Source organism: Perna viridis, chromosome 1, assembly GCF_037379345.1.
Source record: "Perna viridis isolate PV_CMFRI_1.1 ecotype Kerala chromosome 1, ASM3737934v1, whole genome shotgun sequence".
NCBI classification, from domain to species: Eukaryota; Metazoa; Mollusca; class Bivalvia; order Mytilida; family Mytilidae; genus Perna; species Perna viridis.
In genome coordinates this window covers 33,442,744-33,468,970 of record NC_142445.1, presented here as the reverse complement: position 1 = coordinate 33,468,970, position 26,227 = coordinate 33,442,744, and the positions used below count along the sequence as shown (strand labels likewise).

The following is a 26,227-nucleotide window of genomic DNA, read 5'->3' as shown; positions in this document are numbered from 1 at the left end:
GTGGACCGTTATGGTGTATCCATCTGCACCATGAAAACTGATTTATTCAACGGGTCATAGTTTTCCTTTCCTCGTTTGTCTACCCCCGGACTTGACATTTTATGAGCAACTCGGTGGGTGTTTCTAGAAAAGCAGAGGACACTTACCCTACCGGTGCACCTGGTCCATGCTCGCAGTTTTTAGTGGAGTCCGAGTTGCTCATTTGCTTTTGTTATTTTGTATGTATGATTTTAGTTACTTTATGTTCTTTGTTGTGTATGTCTGTTTTCCATGTATGGTCTTTTTCCCTGGATTACATTCTTCTGATTACCGCTATAACCTTGGTTCCCTTGATTACTCTATCAAATACCACGGAACGTGAATTATATAATGCAGGTTCCGTTTTGCAGATTTCATTTTGATACTCTTCTTTGAGTATACATTTTTGCTTGTTTGAATTCATTGACTGTACATACATCAAATATACTGGAACCTGCATTATATAATACAAGTTCCGCTATGCAGATTTTATTTTAATATTCTTCTTTAAGGTTACAATTTGTGCTTGTGGGAACTTATTAAATCTTTTTCAAATACACAGAACATGAACATGCATAATGTGAATACTTGTCCTCGTGGATATATGTTGCTTGTTGGACCTTATAAACTTTATATACATCAAATTCCCTGGAGCCTGAACTATATAAAACAGGTTCCTCTTTGCAGATTTGTTTTTTTTTCTCAAACTATTCTTTAAGGATACACGTTATGCTTGTTGGAACATATAGACCTTAAATACATCAAATATTCCTGAATCTGAATTTTAAATACGGAATCGCTTTGCAAATTTTATTTTAATACTCTTCTTTAAGGATACGTTTTTTGCTTGTCGGAACTTTTAGACTTTATATACATCAAATACCCTGGAACCTGAAATATATAATACAGCTTCTGCTTTGCAGATCTTATTTTATATGAATACTCAACTTCAAGGATACATGTCTTTCTTGCTTTATCTATATATCAAATACCCTGGAACCCGAATGATATAATACATGTTCCGCCTTGCAGATTTCATATGAACACTCTACCTAAAGGATACATGTTTTGCTTGTCGGAACTTTAGCCTTTACATACATCAAATACCACCTAACCTGAATTATATAAAACATGCTCCGCTTTGCAGATTTCATATGTATACTCTACCTCAAAGATACATTTTTTGTTTGTTGGAACTTGAAGATTTTACATACATCAAACTTGTATGTATTTCAATATCTTCCCTATAACTTGTATATATTACAATATCTTCCCTGTATCAATTTGATCCCATGGAGCAGTGTAGCGAATAGAGTCATCACATTCTGAGACGTTATATAATATTGATTTGTTATGACATGTATAATTAATTTGATTCTCTATTCTACAGAATAACACCTAGATGAACTGTCCCGCACTACCATACATCGTGTACTAAGTTACAGCCCTAGATTAATCCTACGAGCAGGAATGGCCCGTTGCCTTAAATGTTACAGAGTACGAGTTCGAATCCAGCGGAGGGAACGGCCAAAAATTTGCATCGCAAATTTGACAGTTCTAACATCGTTGGGAATTTTTCAGACTCTTCTATAAGTTTACTATATCTTCCCTGTATCAATTTGATCCGATTGAGCTGTGTAGCGAAAAAAGTCGTCACATTCTGAGACGTTGGGAGAACAACCATGAACTGTTGTCCTTCTTCAGCCACTTCAGAACAGGAAGCAAGGAAGAACGGAGACCTCCCTGGACTGCATTGCTGTTCATCTGCTGGACTAAAAGGAGACCGAAGTAAGAATGTATAACTTTGGCTTCTAACCAAGATTCACAACCTCAGCAAGACGGGTCAGCTGGGCTAAATGACTGGTTATCAATTAGTAGTCTTTCAGTGGTTGGAAACTGTGATCTCTCGATGCTTATCATGTCTTCAAGATGGTCTGGTCTTGACTTAATGGTTTGAAGAATCTCTGAAGTTGAACAATCCCAAAGGTAGGCTACAACTACAGTTCCTGATGAAAGCTGAACTACTGACAGATAGGTTGATGCCGTGGAAAAATTTCTTTACAGATGGTGCTATAAACTTCATGGTAATATCCACGACGTCTTCTGCAACTGCAGCCATTTCTTGAATAAATGATGATAGGATGTCCTCCCTGCTTTTGTAAATATTGCATGGCTTGGATATCTGTGGTAATTCTTTACTAATAATAGATTCAAAAACGGCAAGGAGATTGTTGTCTTTCATCATGGTCTTGAAGATTTCTTGAGGAGCACCAAGCATGGTGTTTTCATCTATTTTAGGTGGATTTTTCCACAGGATGGTGTCCTCCTGAGGGCAGCTGGTCTGCATCATGGCAGTATTAAGAAGAGGACTCGTGGCCTGATAAGTGAATGGCTTGGAAGGCTGGCTGCTGGCTAATTGAGTAGTAGATTTGCTGGATTGATGTGAACCTGACTTGGAAGGCTGACTAGTAGCTGGTTGAGTAGTAGATTTGCTGGATTTATGAGTAGTTGACTTGGAAGGTTGACTGCTGGCTGGTTGAATGGTAGGTTTGCTCGACTGATAAGTAGTTGGCTTGGAAGACTGACTGTGGGTTGGGTGATAGGTTGGATTAGAATAATGGCTGCTGGCAAGGTTTGCCTGTCTCTTCCTTTTTGATTTCAGATGATCTTCTGTTTAAGGATGTTGTCTTTGTTGTCCTTCAATGTAGCTATACCTTTCTCACTAATTTTTACTAACTGTCAAGTCAAGTCCGGATAGAGTTCAATACATTTTAGATAGAGCGTATAGACATAGTTTTAGTACAATTTTGTGCAAGTCAGTGTACTTAAGATCAGTTTAGTGAAATTTATAGCTGATTATAATTAAGATGAGTTAAAAACTGGTTAAATTTAACAATATGTATAGTCCGTTTGAATTTTATAAATCTTCGAAAAAAAGTCTCATAAAATTATTTTTCGAAATAATTCAATTTTTCAGCTGCATTTGGTTTTCTATAGTGCATACGAACGCCGAAAAATATTTTCAGAATTTTATCACAACAGACATAAGAAACCTATTTAGGCCTAATGCAATTCTAATTTTAAATATTGAAATATAGCTTTACCTGTTTGAATATCTATTGGTGTCAATTCAGGACTATAAAAGATGATTTGTGATGTTCAATTGACAATTTATGGTCGTCAAATGTGTTGATGTCACATGACTTGGTTACTAGTATTCACCTGAGTATTCAAATAGCTCTTACAATACTAAGGCATACAAAACATTATAGAAATATATAAAACGGAAATTATATAAAGCCTAATAGGAAAGTTTTTTTGTTTATTGAGATAAAAAATCTGAAAATATTTACCAGAGTTCGTGTCTACTGTAGAATGGACCTGCAGTAGAAAAGATAAAATATTTTGAAAAATGATTTTTTTTAAGAATTTTCCTTTTAATGATTGATTGATTGTTGGGGTTTAACGTCCGAGCAGCAATATTTCAGCTATATTCAGACGATGAACATGAAATGGATGATAAAATGAACATGAAATGAAATAAGGGATGGGACACAAGGATAACAGGGTGGACAAATTTTGATTGCCACTAGAAAAAAGAGGGATGGATAGGGTCGGGCAATTTAGCCTCCTATGGCGGAGCGCAAAGGTTCCTACTCCTATCGAATACCATAGCAGGGTTCTTTAACGTGCGAGGAACGTGGCATCTTTCCCATCACGGTGCACCACTATGGTTTGCGGTCAGGTTTTCCGTATTGTAGCCTGACAACCCCATCGAGTAACACGCCAGGGGTACCCCATTCCACCACCTGGGGCACACATCCCAGTTGCTCTGTCGGCAGAGCGCCCTGGCCCCCGGCTAGGTTCCTGAGCACTATTTAGTCGCCTTTTACGACAAGCTTAGCGCTGCTGCAGGCCTATTCTTTTGACACCTGGACCTGCACGGGGCCTTTTCTTTTTAAGATTTATAAAACTAAAACGGACTATATATATTACAGTTAAGTAAAACTGAAGAAAAATAATTAAATTTTAGCAAAATTGAGGAAAAATAAGTAAACTTTGGCAAAATTCTGTGAAATTTAGATAAAAGTAGTGAAATCAAACAAAACTTAGTAAAATTTTGTGAAATTCATGAAATTTTGGTGACTTCTAAGGGATTTGCTTCCATGCTTTAGAGACTATTTAAGCATGATGCAGTACAATTTTGTTCAGTAGATTGGAGTTTACAATATTTATAATTTAGTTCAATATATTCATATTTAGCAAAATGTACTTAAATTTATGGAAATTTAGTAAAACGCAATAGAATTTATCAAAATTTGATAACATTTAATAAATTCCGTAAATTTTAGGATGTTATAGTCAAGTTAAATGGTGTTTTTCATTCTTAGTAATTCATAATTCAGCACAATTTCGTCCAATTTAGAAGCCCCGTGCAGGACCGGTGTCAAAAGAATAGGCCTGAAGCAGCGCTAAGCTTGTCGCAAAAGGCGACTAAGTAGTGCTCAGAACCCTAGCCGGGGCTAGAGCGCTCTGCCCACAGAGCAACTGGGTTGTGTGCCCCAGGTGGTGGAATGGGGTACCCCTGGCGTATTACATGCTGGGGTTGTCAGGCTATAATACGGAAAACCTGATCGCAAACCATAGTGATGCACCGTGATGGGAAAGATGTCATGTTTCTCGCACGTTAAAGAACCCTACTGTGGTATTTTCCCGGAGTAGGAACCATAGGGCTCCGCCACAGGATGCTAAATTGCCCTACCCTAACCACCTCTCCCTATTTCCAGTGGCAATCAAAATTTGTCGACCCCATTATCCTTATGTCCCATCCCATCATTTCATGTTCATTTTATCACCCACTTCATGTTCATCGCCTGAATATAGCTGAAATATTGCTCCTCGGGCTTTAAACCCCAACAATCAATCAATCAATCAATCCAATTTAGTACATTTAGATTTAAGCAAAGTAATCGCTGTTCAGAAACATTCAAAATTTAGATCAACGAAGAAAAACTTTGTACAATTTTGTCACATTTAGTGAATTTATTAAAAGTTAGGATAATTAAGTAGTTCCATGATTTTGTTTCCACAATTTAGATAATTTGAGCTTAATTTAGAAAAAAAAATGTCTAAGTATGTAAGATCAGTTTAATGAAACTTATAGCTGTTTTAGCCCCACTCACACTGTGAAGCTTCGCTACAAATGTAGCTAAACCACTATTTACGTAGCAAAATGTAAAAACATGTACTCAAAACGGCTGTATACGTAGCTACATGGAGATCAATAGTTAATGGGTCAATTTTGTATTGGTCTGCACAATGCAAACGTAGTCCACAAAACAAACAAAGCTAGCAAAACTTAGGTACCATGGTTCGTAGAAAAGCGTACAGAAACGTATCAAATGCGTAGTTATACGTAGATAAACTAAATAACTAAATAAAAAAGTTGTCATTTGCGTTTATGTACGTATTTGTCACGTCTTGAAAGGTTTTGTTATGCTTTTTAGCTAACTATTGCCATAATTTGGCGTCCGTCGTTGTAGTCATTCGTCTGTCGTTGTCATTAACAATTTGTCAAAACTTTTCGCCCGTGACATTATATACTTGACCAATTAGAACCTAACTTGGTATGAATGTTCCTTGGGGTATCCTCCACAGAAGCAATGTGGGTATTTTTGATCCGTTGAAAAACATGGCCATCGTTACTAAAAATATAACACAGGGGTCAGACAGAAGTTTTTTCGCATTTATCTCCAAAACCGTTAGGCTAAGCCAAATTCTGAAAAGGTAAAGTGTTCAGCATGACGATAACTATATGTTGTCAAATTTTCGTTTTAATCTGTTTAGACATGTTGGAGTTGCCCTTTTCGACGTTTTTTGGCTCTTTTTAATGTTTTTTTTTCTTTCAAAAATCTTCTCCTCTGACATTACTTGAATAATTGGAACCAAATTTGGTATGAATGTTTCTAAGGGTATATTGTATAGAACTGATGTGGGGATTTTTGATCCATCGAAAAACATGGCCTCCGTTACTAATAATAGAAAACAAGGGTCAGACAGACGTTTTTCGCATATATTACTAAAACAGTAGGAAATAGCCAAATTCTGACTAATTAAAGTATTCAGCATGAGATCTATCTATAATCAAATTTTCGCTTCAACCTGTCAAGCTATGTTGGAGTTATTACCCTTTTTGACGTTTTTTCTTCTTTTTTTTTTTGGCTATTGTTAATGTTATTACTTTAAAAAATCTTCTCCTCTGAAACTACTCGGCCAATTTGAACCAAACTTAGTCTGAATATTTCTTGGGGTATTCTGCTTAGAACTGGAAATGTATGATTCGTTGAACATGGCTGCCGTTACTAAAAATAGAACATAAGGGTCAGACAGGAGTTTTTTTTCTCACATATCTCCAAAACCACTAGGTTAAGCCAAATTCTTTTAATTGCTGAAATAATCCTTTTTATAATCCTACAAAAGTCTACATTGGATCAAAGTTGTCGGGCGACTCCTTGTTAGAGTTATTGGCCTTGAAAGGTGAACAATAAGTTTTTTTTATTAGTTTTCAGCCAATATCTTTCAAAACTATGGTAGATAGAAATAAAACTTTCAATTGCTGAATTGATCCTTATGACAAGTCCTACCAAAGTCTTTTTGAGTCAAAATTGTCGGACAACTCCTTTTTAGAGTTATTGCCCCTAAAAGGCAAAAAATTAACCAGATGAGCGATTCAGACTCCTGGAAGCCTCTTATTACTTATTGTTCTATGTTTATCTTACGCTCGATTGCATGTTTATATAAATGCGTGTTTCTACGCATTTTTACGTCATTGTATGTGTTATGATTTCTTATTTCTAATAACTCCATGTGTTCCACTTCCATGTTGATTTTCCAATTTCATTATTTTCATCTAGAGCTTGACGCGTTTTCACAATGATTAAGATCAATTTTGAAGAACACCTAGTCTCAACAGTCTGGGTGGCTAGTCTTCACCTTTATGGCCAAACATTTGGGCCTAACTTTACATCTTTTTAGGCGTTTTATTTGTATTTTATTTGAATTTAATTCCCTTTTAACTTGGAGAAGTTGCTAGTGCTCTAGTATTAGCTTATCGTACTAATAGTCAGATGATGCATTAACATACATCGAATGACACACATTCCCCTTTTTTCATTTACTGAAAACATTTTAAGTCAGCTAACTTCTTTGTATTGTGGTATTGAATAAAAATAAAATGAAAAAACTGTAAATGAGCACTAATATGAATAAAACTGCATTTTATATAAGATGTGCTTTTCAAGGGAGCCAACTCTTTGTTCAGTGATTTTTATCCTTTTTTTTAAATATGCAATTTTAAAATTTACGAAAAAGTACTTAATCCTCAGTACCCAAATAAAACATTGATATAATGTAAAAAGTAAGTCTAAATCTTTTAATTAGAAACTATTGAAAATGAAAACGAGGCGTCCATTCTTTATTTTTTTATATTTTTGTTTGAAGATTGGCACTATTTGGTAGTTTTTCAATTTTTTTTACTCCAATTTGGAAAATTCATCCTACGTCAAGAGTTATGACCCTTAAAGTGTAACTTAAAATTTGTTATATTTTTGTTCAGACATAAAGATATTTGATACATTTATATAGTTATAACCTTTGATTACCTTGTTTTTCGTCAGGAGCATTTCAATATGAATGGTGTCGAAATTATGTTATTGTTAGGAATTTTGATGAATTTCAGGGGCCAAAAAGGAGGACCTAGAGATGGTCCTCATTTTAGCCTCTTATTATTGAGAAGAATAAAAAATGAAATGATACCCAAGCTTTGCTTCATTTAGGTACTATTTGGTACAAATTTGGTGAAATTCAGTATACCTTGATGTATTGACTTCTGCCTGGGTCTATTATAGAATGACAGTTAAAAATTAATGCATTATCACGTGATTTAATGTCGATCGGCGACCATGTTATTCAATCTGTAATATGCACGCTTTATACAGCGTTGTATAAACCAAAGTAGCATTTGCTGAATCTTTGACCCAGCAAAAATACTTTATATGTGTGTGTGTGTGTGTTTAATATAATAGAGTTACCGAAATGGTGCTGACAGCGTCGTCATCGTCGGCGGCGTCCGTGTCGTCGTCGTCCATATTCACTTGATTTTCGTGCGATGACTTTATGGTTATGGTTGTCTGAGAGCCCAGAATTTTACCAAGCTAACATATAGCTACATAAAGTGAATGTCCAATCAATATTAACATGACATAGCAAGTTAATTCTACACATCCATGCAAGTACACCTTCAAGGAAGAATATGTATATGTAGATACTTCAGGTACGAGAACACAATTAATTCCCCTTGGTTTTCGTCGAATATAGTTCCAACTTTGGTAGTAGATACTTTCCACATTTTTTCATATTTTTACTGGAAACTTATTTGCTTAAGTTTTGCCTCTAATTGGTAGAAAATAGGTTAAAATTACATGGGATTTTTTTTTCATTAATCAATTCTGACTAAAAGTTGTGATTTGGTTCAGTGGAAGAAGGTTAAAATTTAGGACTTTTAACTCAGTTCATTTGTCATGTTTACCCCATCTCCGAATTATATGTATTAATTTCAGAAAATGATGGTAAAATTGTCTACAATTTTCATATAAAATCCTGTTTGTTCATATCTTTAGGCCAGAGAAGTTTTTATTCAGTTTGCGCCGGTGGAATTTTTTTAATCTGCTCAAATGTGTATATTGAAATGCATTTGAAAATTAATTGCGGTCTCGTGCCTTTAGTAACCACCTTCCGAATTGAAGAACGTAGTAAAAGGGCAGATAACCCAACGGTAAAGTTCGACAATCTGCTGATTCCGCGGGGTCGTGCTTCAGGTACCAGTATCGTATTGCATATCCCTGAGCGGGTGTACGTCAAAACATGGATGCCATAAAAATATAGTGCATTTTCTTTTTGCCTCTCTACAAACTAATGTTTTGTCAAAAGACATGAACAATGACTTAAAAAATAGAGCAAACATCACACTGTAAGATGAAGAACTTTTTTAAAAGAAAATCTAACATAATATCATAAAAATGTTCCACTGAAAAGGTTGGTTTGGTGAGTGCAAAACGAAAGTGAAAGTAGGGAAAATGGCTATTTATAGTTCGACTACTTTTCTGTCCAATCTTCGTGGACTCACCCTATTTTCTTTGCGGGAAATCATTTTTTCACATGTCCTTAGAAATGCTACATAAGTGAAAGTTTTATTGAATCAATTTACATATTTTTTTAAAAATCCTAAAAATATGCACTTCACTATAGAAGTCTATGGGAAAATTAATACGATACTGAAACCTTCACGTGGATACCTAAATTATTTATTTGTTATACGCACTAGACAAGGTAAGTTAGTTGTTTCTATTTTATTTCATTTATAGTTTATAAGTATTACTTATAATTGTAAACGGTTGACAATCTTTAAATATTTTAAAATTATGATTTTGACAATTTGTGGTAAAAGTGTTTGCCGCATTCATCATTCTTCTTAGCAAATGAAAAATGAAGTAGTGAACGGCACCCATTGGCACTTTTTCTGAAGCGATAAAATTGAGTTTTATAGTTAATAATGATTTAGTTTAAGCGTTATTTTATTGCATTTCACATAAATTTGTCATTTTTACAATTATTCGTGAAATCAGTTGTCTCCCTTCGATAAAGTTTTGTTCATATAATACACATAACTCAGCTTATTTTAAATTGCAATATAAGATATATATAGTTGTACTGAATATTCAATACAAACATTTTACTATTTGTGTGTTAGTATTTTATGTAGATTTTCAAACTCATCATTAAAGAAGGGGGTGGTAACCAAAGCTAAGTTTTAATTATCTGTCCATCCTATATCATATGAAAGTTTGTGGATAATGCAAAACACCATTACAATAAATGCCAATTACAGTGTGACCAAGCTTAGGAGATAATTTTTCAAATAATTTGCCAAAAAAAATTATAATAAACAATTATTGAATGCACATAAAAGTAAATTATTAGAAAAAAATAAGCAGTTTATTCTGGATGTTGTCTTCCCCCTAAAATGAGAGCTAAGATACTATTTTATAATACAAACCTATACCGTGTTCATGTAATACACATTTCATTAATATGATTTATCTTTTGCAGCATATTTGTACTTTCTGTTAGAAAGAACAGTTAGACCTACCTGCTGCATAGGAATACAAAGTTAACTTTTTCATCTCATTTAATGGTATGTATGGTAGCTTCTATTTTACATTTTGACATTAGCATGGGCGGATCTATACAATTTGAAAATGTTGGAAGCGAGCTTTGATTCCTCAGAAAAAGGGATGATATTATGACATGATTTAATTTGTATAGTAAAAAAGAGGGGTACTAACCCCTTGCACACCCCCAGGTCCGCCACTGAATTAGTTAACTCTATTAAATGATTTGGATTGATATATATATTTAAATGCATATTGAAAACAAAATCTTATTTGGATGCTTGTTAAGATGTACTTTGTTGTAGTAACCTAACTATAAGGAAAGGGTTGTATTTTATTAATTCAGCAGGATCATAAGAATGAATCATTCATATTCTGTGATTTTACAGAAAATGGCTAGAAGTGGTCTTATTAAAAGAATTTGGATTGAATTTCCAAAAGGTGATGATGCTAATGCAGCATTAATGTACAGATTTATCTTTGGTGAATATTTTGGAGTTCTCCAAGATAAAAATATAGCTGAGGAACTTCATGATGCCTGCACATATCCAGGAGACTGCAATTGCCGTACATGTGGGGAGAAGGCAAGCATAATTGCTGCTGTTGATGATGATGATTTTTTTTATTAAGATTTTGTAGAGACATCATCAAATGAGTCTTCATCAGAAAACAGTCAGCTGATTGACGTCATAGGGTTTTTATCTGGTGATGATACCCTATCTGATTCTGATACAAAGTTACTTTTAAAACATTCTGAAAATGATTTTGAAAGTCAACTGTTGTCAGAGTCAGAGTACGTCAATGACCATGCAGGTGAATCAGTCAGTGCAAGTTTTATTGATTCAGATGAAACACAACCTCCAATTTGTTTTCGAACCAGTTTCTATGACTCAATGATTCTTACACAGACTGATTCTCTTTGCCTTCACCTGAATCAGAATGTACATTTGGCAGTGATGATGAAACTCAGCCTCCTATTGGCTATGAGGTTAGTTGCAGAGGCACTGCTCTAAATTTACAATCTGATTCCAGTGATGAATTAGAATTTCACCTTCCTCCATTGATTATTCCTGAAGATAGTAATGAGCAAAGTGATAGAGATTCTTCACCTCATAATATCTTCAGCTATATCAAGCGTAGAAAGCGAAACCAGTAAATTCATCTTTAAATATTAATGCTTACTATATTGAGAATAAATTTTATTATCTCCCTTTCTTTCTATTTTGAGAAAAAGAGTTTTATTATCTCCCTTTCTTACAATAACTTAATAAAAAAATTTTGGTTATATATTAACAGTCTGATTCTAGTGAGGAATAAGAATTTCACATCAAACTTGATTATTCTAATTTTTTTTAAAAGCCAGCTATAATTGAAATGGATTTTTATTCAACATGTTACATGTACATGTATGTTTATGTCTCCATATGTATATAGCAATTACTGTAATAAGAAGTATAGTGTAAATTTTATTTTTTATTTGAACATAAAGTCTCTTTGGTATTGTATGGTATTATGTAAGAACCAATGAAGAATAATACGTCTATAAAGTGTCATCATTAATTGGAAACCCAAAACAAAATATTAGTGTGGTTGTAGTGTTGTGCATTTAGGTTATTTGCTTCTTTATTACATACATTTATTATAAAAAAAAAATATCAGCTTGGTCGTTGTGCTTTAAAATTGCCTTTATTTTCATACTGTTTACTAATATTAACTCTTTATGTCTGTGTTGCTTTTTAACACAGAATTGCTTATGCTTTGTTGTCTTGTGATGTAAATGTTATATGCTTTGAATGCTTTTTATGCATCTAATGATTATTTCATATTTTCCTGTTGTTGTGGTATAATTATATTTGATGTTATTTGCTTTGAAAATGTTATGCTACCAAAACATTTAATCATATTATCAATTGCAGGTTGTCTACTGGAATACCAAAAAAAAAATGAAAAAGAACATAGCAAATTAGAAAAATATGATATGACTATTGAAGAGTTGAAGGAAGATTTGGAAGAAGGAATCTTAAAATTACTGTAAGTATGAGTTTGTTAATTAATTCATAATTGATTAGTGTGTTTGCTGTAAATCAGAATAGAAAATGTTTATCTTATTAGCTGCATGTAGGGTACATATTTGAATATTGGTTTATATTTTTTATTTGATGTAGATATATTTTTATGGCAAAATTATAGAACAAAAATAAAAATTATTGCAAAAAGATAAATAAATGCAATCACACACCAACAAACACACACACACATATATATATATGTGTATATCTTATCATGACAGGAGTTAAATACAGACTATAAGACTAAATTAATTTGCACATCAATTTATAAAAGTTCATTTACATTTCCATTTAATATTTTTTGTGTATTTTCAGAGCCTGAATTTGAAATGGGCTATAATTTGCTGAACTGTATTTTAACTTGAATTTTCAACTGGAGTTATGCCTCTTTGACAATATTTCCAAGTTGACATTTCTGAATTCGCTGCTATGGACCTATATTTAGACATTAGAGTTTCTTTTTATTTATACTGTCCAATGGTTACCTGTGCAGGAGAAGTTGTAGGTGAAGGTCTTATAAATTGAATTAAACAGAGACAGAGGATTTCCGAGTAGATTAATTTTTTTTCCTGAAATCCTTATAAAAAAAATAGTATATGACATGTCTTATGGTTGTGGCATGTCATATTGTGGAATTTGTTTCCCATTTATTGATATCAGTAGATATTTAGTAACACATGTTAAATATACATTTATAAATATGTGCACAATTCAATTATTGATTTCAGTAAGTGGAGAAGTTTTCTGGACGATGCAAACACGTTCAACCTACCGGTGCACCTTGGCCATGCTCCCAGTGGTGTCCGAGTTTTTCATTAACTTTTGTTACTTTATATGTGTTATTTTAGTTACTTTATGTTCATTGTTGTGTTTGTCTGATTTCCATGTCTGGTCTTGGTCCCTGGATTACATTCCTTTGATTTCCGATAGAATCTTGGTTTCATTGGTTACTCTTTCAAGACAAAACGCATGTTTGTTCAAATTTGCTCTTTGGGCAATACTAGTCTGCGTCCATACTTGCCCCTCGGGCAATACCAGTCTGTGTCCACACTTGTTTTACTATAAAATTATAATATCAAACAGTTGAATTAGCTACACCTTTTAATTGAGTAGTTGATAAAAATGCATCGTTAAGGCCAGAAAGTTTCAATTTTTATAACAAATTGGAAAAACAATTATGCAATAAACAGTAATGTCTGTTTAGACCTATGCAATTAAGAGGAATTTTAAACATGGAAGAGATGGGGGATGATTGAGTTCTTGAAAATGCTATGCAATTAACAGAAATTTGCAATAATATAACATGTCGGATATAGTAGAGACTATGCCTTTTATTATAGAGAATTAACTTCATTTAATAATGTCTTTAATAATAAATGTAAAAAGTAACACATGCTTTGATATAGTACCCAAACCACATATTTTGGTAACCCGGATATGCACATTTAAATTTTCATAGAAAGAATAGACCCTTTTATGAGTATGGAAAATAAATAATCCAGCCAAGGTTATGATGAAAATAAATAATCTGACTTGCACCAGGCTGGATATAAAATTTCTGAGCTGAAAAAAATTTCCCAGTCCCCCCTAAGAATGGACTTCCCCTTATTGGACAAGCAGTCTAATATTTACTTAATTCCTTGTTTTTTAATGACGGAAATTGTTCTTTCTCATTTGGCACATTTCCACTAGCAGGTATTAAGTGAAACTACTGCTATTTTTCAACATTGAACATATGTAGGTTTCATACCATAAATGATTCAATGGAAACAAAACACACTAATTGAAAATCTAATGAATGAAATTATTATATGGAACATTAAAGGCTATGATTCCTTCGTTGCATTAAGCCTGTTCAAATTTGGTTCATTTCTTTTATTCAGTACATGGGCAATTCTGTATGAACATTTTTTAGTATTCAATAAGCTTAGGCAGCAACCGTTGGATTTTTAGTGATTTGATTTTCAATTCTGCATTTTTATTTTTTAGAAAAATTTTTCTTTGGTTTCGATTTATATTTCATGGTCTTTGCAGGTGTTTTATTGTTTGATGCAGCCAGCTGTTTTTTGTTTCTTTTTCTTGCTGTTTTGGTAACACCAGGTTTTGATGATGGGTTTTCACTGTATGTAGTTTATTTTTGTATATACATGGTTTAAGTTCATGCACAAGTTTTGGTATACATATTGAAAGTATGATACTCTGTTGTTTATAATCAAATGGTATAATCAATTATGTGCACATTTTTGGGTGTGTTTGGTATACACAGGTTATTTTGTTGTCCTGTTATTCTGATAACCAATGTAACATTGGTTATACAGATGTACATATTAACACAAGGTTTGTTCACAACGGGAAACAAGAAAAATGGGCTACAACTCATCATTACTGCACCACTCTCTAATATGAATGTAATGCTATTTTTCTTTTAAAAATTAAATTAGACCGGTAAAATTGATCCAGCAATGAAATTTTAAAAAAAGAAACATGCAAAAAAGTTTGAATAGAAGCAATATGAAGTCTAAATTATTGGATACCCAACTTAAATTCAACATAGTATATTTGTTCCTTTTCAGTTCATCTTGATTGGCTGTAAACAGACTAAAAAGGTAACAGTTTCAGTCAATGATATTTAATTTGTTGTCATTAAACAAACTAACATTCCATATACATTTTTAATTGATTTTTAATTGCTATTTCATAAATTCATCACAAAATGCAGGGAAAAAAATAAACAATGCTTTTTTAGATTACTACAATATGTATGAACCAAGTTCAAGTATAATTACAACTAAAATAGTAAAACTGATAAAATTTGCTGAAAAAATAGCTTCATTTCACTTAGATCGGCTACCTTGCAAGGTTAATGAGTCCCATCTACCTGAGGCTGACTGGTTAAGGTAGTAGTCCGCCTTCGCCCAATCTCCGTCTGTCAAAACAGTTCCCCCATGAGAAGGTGGAGTTGGACTTGGTTGTCAGTGGCTATGAAACGCATGCCTTAAGGGGTATTTTATAGGATTTAGGAACCTATTTCCCAACTCCACAACTTGGCAATATAACAACCATTCTGGAACCAAAAAATCAAGAGAAATAAATAAGCGTAAGTTGTGATTACTGTTGTAAAGTTTTTTTTTGATAAAATAAAAATGTAATGCTAAAGGACAAGTATGAAAAATCTGTTCTTGAGAATACCCCTACTCTCCCTTAAATAGACAAGATAGTTTTAATCTTTTATCTTACAGAAAGTTGACTCAACATACGTACAAGCTGCACATGCATGGTACGGGGTCCCTAATTATACCAATGAACTGAAGCTGCTGAGTAAAATGTTGCCTCTTAATTTGTATGTAGGTGTGAATAAAAGTTTCAATTGTTGTTTTGTTTTTTTTTTCTTCAAATTTTTGAGCATTTTTAATATCACTTTTTTTCAAAAAAAGTTTTTAGAAAATGTCTTCACTATTTGGTATTTCCTCAGTTCCACGACAGTAGTTGAAGTTACTGTTTTAATCTGGTAAGAAGCATGATATAGGATGCAATCACATGACTGACACTTGAAGTACGGAGAAAATGGCAACAAAAGTATGATGTAAATTACCAGATAGGGGAGGAATAGGGATAAAATAGTTGCATTTTTTTACCATTACAAGAAATAGTTTTTCTGTGTACTTCGATTAAAGAACAAAAGCAGAAATGCTAATATTACAAAATTCAACACATGAAATGATTAACCAAAAGACAGATTTTTAAAATGCTTAAATTTATCATTAAAAAAATAACTAATCTGTGATAAATGTTTGAAATTTGATAATTCTAGAAGAATAAAAGTTAAAGGAGCAAAAAAATAAATATTATATCTTCTCTTTGTTATTTTTTCCCTTTTTTTGTGTTTCTTTCTTTCTTCTTTTTTTTGTTAAAGTTTTCATATGAATAAAATTCATGAATGAAAATAAACTCTTTCATTGGCGATGAATGCCACCAAGGAAAAACCAACGCTAAAAAACAATTAGATTAAAAAAAAAAAGCGATGGAAACCTGTGACTCGAGGTAATGCAGACACCGCCTCCAGAGTAGGCGTTTAAGTCCTACGCCTTGGAAAATAAAAAAAACAAAAAACAGAAATATATATGCATGACATTAATGTGTGAACTAAAAAGTAATCCAAAAATCTCATCTTAAAAATTATGCAATACTAATATCGGTGTTTACTGTTAAATGTCTGTGGCTAGAATGAAACAAAAAACTAGCCAATCCAACTTTGGCGCCAATTCAATCAAACACCCATTGGTCCATTTAAACACTTGACCATACTCTCAATTAAAAAACAAAACGAAAATACATTTCTTCTATACTTCGAAAAGCAGAAAAATATACTCATACATTTGCATTTCCCGTATTATAACAATAACTTCAACAACAATAACAATAATTACAACTTCACACACATTTACAAATCTTGTTCCATTTCACCTTTTTCTCATTTTTTTTTAAAAACCTGTCCAAAATTTAATTTGCAGTCACATCCATAACTATTTCAACATAGTATTATCCCACACTGTAATTATATACTTATATGGAACCAATTTCAGCTCAAGAAAATAATTCCCACGATCAATATAACATTTCCATAACTAGACACTTTTTATCAATTTCAATGTTACCACAAATTTTACTTGCTTGAACTCCCTGTTTATTAATCATAAAACATTAATGGTATGATGGAGATTTAAACATCTTTCAAGGCTGAATCTTCAGCTCATTTGAAGCTCATTATTGAGCTTGAGGTAAACAATTGCCAGAAATATATTTAGATGAGATCTTATTGAGCTGAATAACTGCCAGAAACATAGACTAGGTCTTGCTGAGCTTAATGATTGCTAGAAACATATTTACAGGTTACAAAGATGTATTCAATGATACAAAAGAATTATATTTTTGTGTAGTGTTCAGAAACAGTAGGAAAGTTCCTGGCATGAACCAGAAACATAAGGTATTTTGATACTAAAGGATCAATAACCAAAAAATATCTTTTTCCCTTCTTTTCTCTTCTGTTTCTATTGCTTTACTTTTCTGAACTTTTGAATTCATTTGTCTTTTATCTTTTTTTTTTTTGCTTTTTTGTATATTGATCGTCATCATTTAACAATGTCAATTCTATTGTCTTAATTCTGATCACAAATTAACTCGTTCTTTGACCGCCAAGTTCAAGCTCCAATCGCCACTTGTTGACTTGCAGCTTCTGTCTATTGCTTTTGACCTGCAGTTTATTTCATTTCACTGCTTTTTGACTGACAGTGTGTTTTTCCTGTAATTGACTGAAAAAAAAATTAAAAAGAAATAAAACAGACAAGGAAGAATATGAATATTTACTGTTATAATCAACAAATAATAAAATAGTAAAAGCATCGAAAAAGGGCAATAACTCCCACCATAGCTTAATAGATTTACATGAAAAATTAACCACAAAATTTTGATAAACTTATAGTTTTGGAGATATATATTGGCCAATCAAAAACTTACACAGCTTCTGGCAGCCATCTTGTTAAATCAAGTTGAAAAAAATCATCTAAGTTGTCCTTTTTATTATTTCTGCCAAATATGGTCACCATTGGCTAAAAGAATGCAAAGATATATCGTTTTTCAGTGACTTTCAGTGGCCACAGCCACCCGAAAAGTGGACCTTTGTACAAAGCATTCAGGTCATTAACCCTATCAAGTTTGGCATATGAGATTTCTGAGGAGTTGATCTTTGAAAAATGGCCGATCAGAAGCTTAAATAGCCTCTGGGGACCATCTTGTTTAATCAAGAGGAACCAAAAGTGGATCCTGCATATATCCTTTTTGCCAAGTTCGGTTAAAATTGGTCAAGGGGTTTTCATGTAATTTAGCAAAATGTGAAAAGTTGACAACAGATGCAAAGTGAAGGCATAAGCTCACAGGGATCTTTGATCCAGGTGAGCTAAAAAGGCAATACCCCTAACATGGCTTAACAGATTTACATGAAAATTTGACAACAGATAGATCTCATCACGCTTGACACTTTTACTATGTCAAAATTTTGATAAACCTAACGATTCTGGGGAAATAATCCTTTGGGCTACATGAGCTTAAAAGCATGTATGACCTCTTTCATTGTACATTAGTATACATACCTTCTGATGATTTGACTATGTATACTGGAGCTATCTTTTGTGATCTTTCCCCAAGGACAGACATCCACTGATTACCCCCGTCAAATATAGATATGCCAAAGGCCTCACAAGAAATCCCCCCAGATTTCTTGCAAGAAGTCTCCCTCTCATTCAGGGTTAAGTGAATTGTGAATTGGTAAGGGGTTAAATGTGAGTTACATTAGTTTTATGAGTATTTTTTAGTACTTGTTAGGGTTGAATGGTATTATGGAAGACAAATTTGAATGGATTTTGAATATTCACTTCCCTCCCAAAAAATCCCCAAAAAGAAAAAAATTAGATCCAGAACCAGTTTCCAATTGTCCTGGGCTTCAGCTGGAAGTTTTGCTGTTCTGAAATCACAAAAAGTTTATTATAGAGAAAAGTATATTAGAAAAGGTACATCTGCTATAAGTATTCAGTTGCTTTGAAATTTAATTGCTACCTACCATATCTCAACAATATTTTTTTGGCACATCAACAATAATAACTAGAGATGTCAAGGAATACTTGATAGGTCCGAGAATCAAGTAGCAATTTAGCTACCAGGGTACTCTTATAAAAAATCGCTCGTTCATGTTTCCCCATCCTTGCTACAGCTATAAGTATTCAAGAGCTTTGAAATTTAATTCCTATCTAAAGTCAAGTTTGTTCCATTGATTAAAATTTCTCAAATATGTGATCTGCCATTTTACCTCAATCAATCAAAGTGATTTCAGAGGAAATGTATTCAAAAGGTTGTAAAATATAGAGAAACTCAGATGGAAAGATTCAAACAATGGAGCAATAAAGGTGGTGCATATTTTTTTTGGCAGATGCACTAGATTTTTGGACAGGGTTTATGGTGATATATGATTACCTTCAAACTTATTAAATTTATTACTTACCTAACCAATATGGAAGGACTACGTCACCTCTGTAATTCCTGCTGGGTACCTATAGCAGTGAGGCTACTGCCTATTTGTATATACAAGCCCTTCACAAAATTGAAAGAGTACAAAACAAAAAGCTAATTTTTCAGTGCCCTTGAATAATTTGCATTTGACAAGAGTATTTTTAACTAGAAATATGTGAGCAAGCTCACAAAAAGAATACTGTTAGACACCTATCTACATATGAGACCCAGCCTTCATATAAAAATATCCCTTGAGAAGTTCAGGGGGAGTTAGGCCTATGAGGTTTTACCATATAAACCCTTGATTTGGATTATCTCCCTTTGGAGAAATCTGAGAGTTATGACTTTCCTTCACCATGAAGTTTAATAGTCATCATGAACTTGTGAATCAATACGATGTATCCATCTGCACCATGAAAATTGATTTGTTCAACTTGTCATAGAAAAGCTGAGGATGCTTATCCTATTAGTGCATGTGGTCCATGCTCTCAGTTTTTAGTGGAGTCCGTGTTGCTCATTTACTTTTGTTACTTTATATAATTTTGGTTATTTTAAGTTTGTTGTGGGTGTTTTTTTTGCCATGCATGAGTTTTGCCCATGAAATTTCAATTACCGGTCGAATCTAGGTCCTTGGATTACTCTTCATGCTCATTTACATGTGATACCCAACCTTCCTCCCTTGATTGGTTTAGTTGTGCTTACAAGAAATGTGAATAGACGGACGGATGGACAAACAGAGTGATTTGTATACACCCCCTTTAAACTTTTTGTTGGGGTATAAAAATACACAAACCCAGCCTGAATAGTATTGTATATTATTTTTAGTGTCTTTCAATTTAAAATAGCAGAAAAATATACCTAGGTGATACATCTCTCAGCCAATCCATATTCTGCAAATAAATGCTCCATAATAATCAAATGCTGTGGAACATCGTTCAATTTTATTTTTAACAAGGCAGAATTCATTTTAAAACAACAACTGTACTTTCCATAAACTGGGAAATACTTCCAAATACATGTTCCAAAATGATACATGTATGTACTGTTCAGTGTTGACCTTCACATAAACAGTCTTTAGTTCTTTACCTGTAAAAATTACACAATCAAATAATTCAAGCTGACAAAATTACACCTCATAAAAAAATACATTGCTGGAAAATTCATGATCTCTATCAAATCTTAATGTTTAAAACTGTCATCTGGTAAATGGGCAGATCTTTGGGCGTTTTCAGGCTGTTATTTGCCCATTCCTTGTACAAAATTAACAAAATTCTAAGAGCAATGGCAATGTACTTCGTAAAAACTGTGACCAAAAAAAGGGTTCAAAACACACAGTAATACAGACAAGGATAAAACAGTATACCTCACTCTTCTTGTGAGCAGGGGTATAAGGGGGTAGTAACACCTCTGGAACCCCCATTGGAACTGCCACTATGGTATTATTAATATAAAAATATCTACACGTCCTGGATATTAAAAAAAAACTATCATTATAAATGCTATCAATAAAAGAACAGAGTAAAAGTAGAAACCTTCTACTACGTTGAACTCTTCTTCATACAATACATTCTGTTTACCGTTTCTTGACCTTCAGTAAACATCCATTGGTTCTGGTGACCTGTAAAACATACACAATAATTAAATAAAGTACACATTTTTGGTTATATATAATAAGCCTAATATGACAAATATAACAGATTGTTACATTACAATTGCATTTGGTAGCAATGTACTGGATTTAATTCTGCAACCAGAATTTAATTCTTTGTATCAATTTTTTAAACCATTAGTTCTTGTCAAACCTCCTAATGTTAAATCTGACTTGGAAGGATTCATGAAAATAAAATACTTTCTACTGGATACTTATTGTGAAGACTGGTAGACACCAATTTCCTTGTTGAGCTTGTATAAATGAAAGATTACTTACGTCTTGACCAATGTAAAGTATCTGTAATGGTGTTGCTCCTGCTTTGTGATATATTGACCAGTATCCTCTGGAGGCCTTGTTGAGAGGTTATATCACATTGAGCAGGGTACCTTGGTACGTAGTTAAGCTTTACTACATACAGAAGGGCAGTATCACTGAAATCTGTGGACCGTAATTTCAGTGCTTTACTCAGGCAACACGATTTTCCCCCTCAAGCACAACATGGAAGATATAGCCTGCAGCAAATTAAAGTGAAGTGTTAGTGCATTTTTTTTGTTTTTGATTGCTTCATAGAATGACAACTCAAAAGTGATGAAGAACATTTATTTGAATACACATCTGTTGTCTTATATTTATTTTTTCAATATGAACTTTAATCTTAATGATTGTTTTCTCATTATCAATTATTAAAACAAAAACTTGTTTTGTTGAAAAAAATAAATATAAGCACAATATCACATACAATATGTACTCACATTTTACAAAACACTTCCAAGACTAATGTTAACTGACCCAACTTGGTGACATGCTGTTTATCTTCTTCATTTGTCTTTTTATCTTGATTTTGTATTTTTTTTTGTACAATGATCATCATCAGTTAACAATGTTTATTCAATTGTCTTAGTTCTGATCACAAAATAAGTTGGTTTTTGACCTCCATGTTCATGCTCCAGTAGCCACTTGTTGACCTGAGGCTTCTCTCCACTGCTTTTGACCTGCAGTTCGTTCCATTTCACCACTTTTAACCTACAGTTTTCTTCCTTTTCTTTCTTTTTTAGTGTTCTTTTTGTCCCTTTCTCATCATCAGATTAATTTGTCAATTCTAATGTCACAATTCTGACCATAAATTAACATGGTTTCTGACTTCCAAGTCCTGCTGAAATTACCAATTTTTGACCTGCTGCTTTTCTCCACTGCTTTTGACCTGCAGTTTTTCATTTTCATACTATATATATATATACCTTCCGATGATTGAACTTTACTTATACTGGAGCTATCTTATTTTATCTTTTCCCAAGGACAGACATCCACTGATTACCCCCGCAAAAGATGGATAAGAACATTTACCCTCCCAAAACAAGAATCAGTTTCTGAAAGTCCTAAGCTTCAGCTGGAAGTTTTGTGGTTCTGAAATTACAAAAAGTTTGCAATAGAGATAAGCAAATAAGAACAGGTATATTAAGTTTCAAACTTGTGTATACAATGCATGTAACTCAGGAGTCAATCCTTGAACTTTTTAGAAGATCACTTGTATTATACCATTTGCTTAGTATTGTAAGACAAAGAAATGTCCCAAGTGTTGATGTCACCTAAGTTCCATAACTCCTACAAAATTTGTTAAAAATTTTTTGAAGGCAGAATTATGTGTCAAGTGGGATAACATTCCTACCCAAGGACTTTACCTCAATCAATCTCAGTGGTTTCAGAGGAAATGCATTCAAATGTTGTAGTGTTGAGATAAATGTTCAATATTCAATGTTCAATAGGAAATTTGTTAAAAAAAAAAAAAAAAAAGAAACAACTTACGCACATGCTACAGAAATATATAATTTTAAATATGAAAGCAATTTAAGAGGTGGTATATGTGCTGCAGATGGAGAGATTCCAACAGTGGAGTTCAGCATTACCACACGTAAAGAGTGGTCCTTAATTTTTTCAACTAGATTTTTGGACAGGGTTTATGGTGATTCTTATACGATTACCTACAAACCTATAAAACTAATTTATTACTGACCTGACCAATAAGGAAGGACTGCATCACCTCTGTAATTCCTGCTGGGTACCTATAGCAGTGAGGCTACTGCCTGTTGATATATATAAGCCCTTCACAAAACTGTAAGATGCATAAAACAAAAAGCTTTAACATTTCAGTGTCCTTTAATAAAACAAGAGGCTCCCAGAAGCCTGAATCGCTCACCTGGTTAAATTTTTGCTTTTCAAGGGCAATAACTCTAACAAGAAATTGTCCGACAATTTTGACTCCAGAAGACTTTGGTAGGACTTATCATGAGGATCATTTCATCAATCTAAAGTTTCAATTTAACTACTGTAATTTTCAAGATATAGGCTGAAAACTAAAAAAAAAAGAAAAAAAAAGATTTTTCACCTCACAAGGGCAATAACCCTTACATGGAGTCGTCTGACAACTTTGATCCCTTGGAGACTTTTGTAGGCCTTATAATAAGTATATTTCAGCAATTGAAAGGTATTGGCCAAACCTAACGGTTTTGGAGATATATACGACCCCTATGTTCTATCATGCTGAATACTTTTACCCGATGTCAGAATTTGGCTAAAGCAAACGGTTTTGGAGATATATGCAAAAATCTGCTCTCTGACCCCTATGTTCTTTTTTAAGTAACGGTGGCCATGTTTTTTAACTGATGAAAAATCCAAAGTCATTTTGTCAAGGATACCCTAAAAAACAAAAATACCAACTTTAATTGAATTCTGTATGGTAGTTTTTGAGAAGAAGATTTTTGAAAGTAATAACATCAAAAACAGCAAAAAATGTACAAAAAAGGCAATAACTCCAACATGGATGAACAGATTTTCACTAAACTTTGACCACAGATAGATCTCATCATGCTGAATACTTATACCCGATGTCAGAATTTGGCTAAACCTAACGATTTTGGTTTGGTTTGGTTGTTGGGGTTTAACGTCCGAGCAGCAATATTTCAGCTATATTCAGACAATGAACATGAAATGGATAATAAAATGAACATGAATTGAAAAAAAGAAAGGATGGGTCACATGGATAATAGGGTCGACAAATTTTGATTGCCACTGGAAAAAGGGGGATGGGTAAGGTCGGGCAATTTAGCCTCCTGTGGCGGAGCGCAAAGGTTCCTACTCCTATCGAATACCACAGCAGGGTTCTTTAACGTGCGAGGAACGTGGCATCTATCCCAACACGGTGCACCACTATGGTTTGCGGTCAGGTTTTCCGTATTATAGCCTGACAACCCCAGCATGTATCACGCCAGGGGTACCCCATTCCACCACCTGGGGCACACATCCCAGTTGCTCTGTGGGCAGAGCGCCTAGCCCCCGGCTAAGTTTCTGAGCACTATTTAGTCGCCTTATACGACAAGCTTAGCGCTGCTGCAGGCCTATTCTTTTAACACCCGGACCTGCACAGGGCAACAATTTTGGAGATGCGTGCAAAAATCTGCTATCTGACCCCTATGTTCTATTTTTAGTGATGGCGGCCATGTTTTTTAATAGATCAAAAATCCAAATGGTCATTTTGTGCAGGATACTCTAAGGAACATTCATTATGTTTCAGGCAAATCTATTCAGTAGTTTCAGGAGAAATTGTTAATGACGACGGACACAAAGTGATGGCAATAGCTGACATGGCCTATGGCCAGGTGAGCTAAAAAACTCAGGGAACTTTACCTAGGTTTCACATTCCATCCAAACAAATGCAAACCTAGCTGTAAAGTTAAGTAGATAAAGAATTAAGTTCAGTGTAATAATAATAACTCCTGATGTTTAATCTATACATAAGTGGAACAACTCGTGCTGACAAAATGTGAAAGGTGGGTATTGGCCTTAATTGACATATTACAATTGAATTATGATTAAATGTGAAATCACTGAGCACATATATCATTTAAACAAGTACTGTACCTTCCATAAACTGGGAAATACCTAAAATACATGTTCCAAAATGATACATGTATGTACTGTTTAGTGTTGACCTTCACATAAACAGCCTTTGTTCTTAACCTGTAAAAAAGTACATACAATTGTCCTTACACAAACATTTTTTTCAAACAAGAGGCTCCCAGGAGCTTGAATGGCTCACCTTGTTTTTTTGTCTTTCAAGGGCAATATATTTAACAGAGTTGTCCAACAATTTTGATTCAAGAAGACTTGGGTAGGATTATCATAAGATCATTTCAGCAATAGAAAGTTTCTATCTATTATAGTTTTCAAAATATTGGCTGAAAACTGTAAAAAAAAACCTGTCATCTCTAATCTTTCAAGGGCAACAAAAAAAAACATCAAAAAAGGGCAATAGCATGGCTTTACAGATTACAATGAAGATTTGACCACAGATAGATCTCATCATGCCGAACACTTTTACAGTCAGATTTTGGCTAGACCTAACGGTTTTGGCGATACATGCAAAAAACTATTGTCTGACCCCTGTTTTATTTTTCAGTAACGACGGCCATGTTTTTTGACAGATCAGAAATCCCCACACTCAGTTCTATGCAGGATACCCGAAGGAACTGTCATACCAACTTTGGTTCCAATTGGTCAAATAGTGTCAGAGAAGATTTTTGAAAGAAATAACATAAAAAATAGCAAAAAATGTTTATAAAGGGCAATAACTCCAACATTGGTTAATGGATTAGAATGAAAATTTGACTACAGATAGATCTCATCATACTGAACATTTTTACCCTGTCAGAATTTACCTAAACCTAACAGTCTTGGAGATATCTGCGTAAAATTACTGTCTGACTGTTCTAGTTTTAGTAACAGCGACCATGTTTTACAACACATCAAAAATCCCCACAACAGTTCTATGCAAGATATCCCAAGGAACATTCATATCAAGGTCGGTTCCAATTGGTCAAGTAGTGCAAGAGGAGAAGAATTTTTTGAAAAATTGTTAACGAAGATAACGGAAGACGACGACAATGGACGCCAAGTGATGGCAATAACAAATAAATCAAGCCAAAAAATTACACCTTATAAAATAATACATTCATTGCTAGAACATTCTATGGGTTTATTTATGTTTAGGACTTACCTCAAATAAATGGCGTACATGGGCAGGTCTTGGAGGGGTCCCATTTTCCCATTTATGCTCAAATTTTGCACAATTGCACAAAATGAACAAAATATTTGAAAGAAGGGGGTCCACCATTGCAGTATTATTGATATAAATATTTATACTTCCT

The 26,227-nt window shown here is 33.6% G+C and overlaps 1 protein-coding gene and 1 long non-coding RNA gene across 10 annotated transcripts in view; one reads left to right on the top strand and one right to left on the bottom strand.

Moving 5' to 3' along the window:
* Window positions 1-604: 604 nt before the first annotated feature.
* LOC148628449 (uncharacterized) lies at window positions 605-15,704 on the top strand. 2 transcript variants are annotated; one of them, XR_015923531.1, is made up of 4 exons: window positions 605-2,561; window positions 10,186-10,270; window positions 12,164-12,278; window positions 12,632-15,704. It is a non-coding gene; the product is annotated as an uncharacterized LOC148628449 (long non-coding RNA). The 2 variants fall into 2 exon arrangements; XR_015923530.1 differs by lacking the exon at window positions 605-2,561 and having other exon boundaries at window positions 8,213-10,270.
* Window positions 15,587-26,227, bottom strand: part of LOC148628448 (uncharacterized) — a 26,632-nt gene continuing 15,991 nt past the window's right edge. For all 8 annotated transcript variants that reach the window (XR_015923518.1, XR_015923522.1, XR_015923525.1 and 5 more), the window contains 7 exons: window positions 24,942-25,040; window positions 23,038-23,136; window positions 21,779-22,430; window positions 21,303-21,538; window positions 20,908-20,993; window positions 18,463-20,461; window positions 15,587-17,625 (listed from right to left, as the gene is read on the bottom strand). The gene's annotated coding sequence lies outside the window, so the exon portion shown is untranslated. The remainder of the gene's footprint in view (window positions 17,626-18,462; window positions 20,462-20,907; window positions 20,994-21,302; window positions 21,539-21,778; window positions 22,431-23,037; window positions 23,137-24,941; window positions 25,041-26,227) is intronic.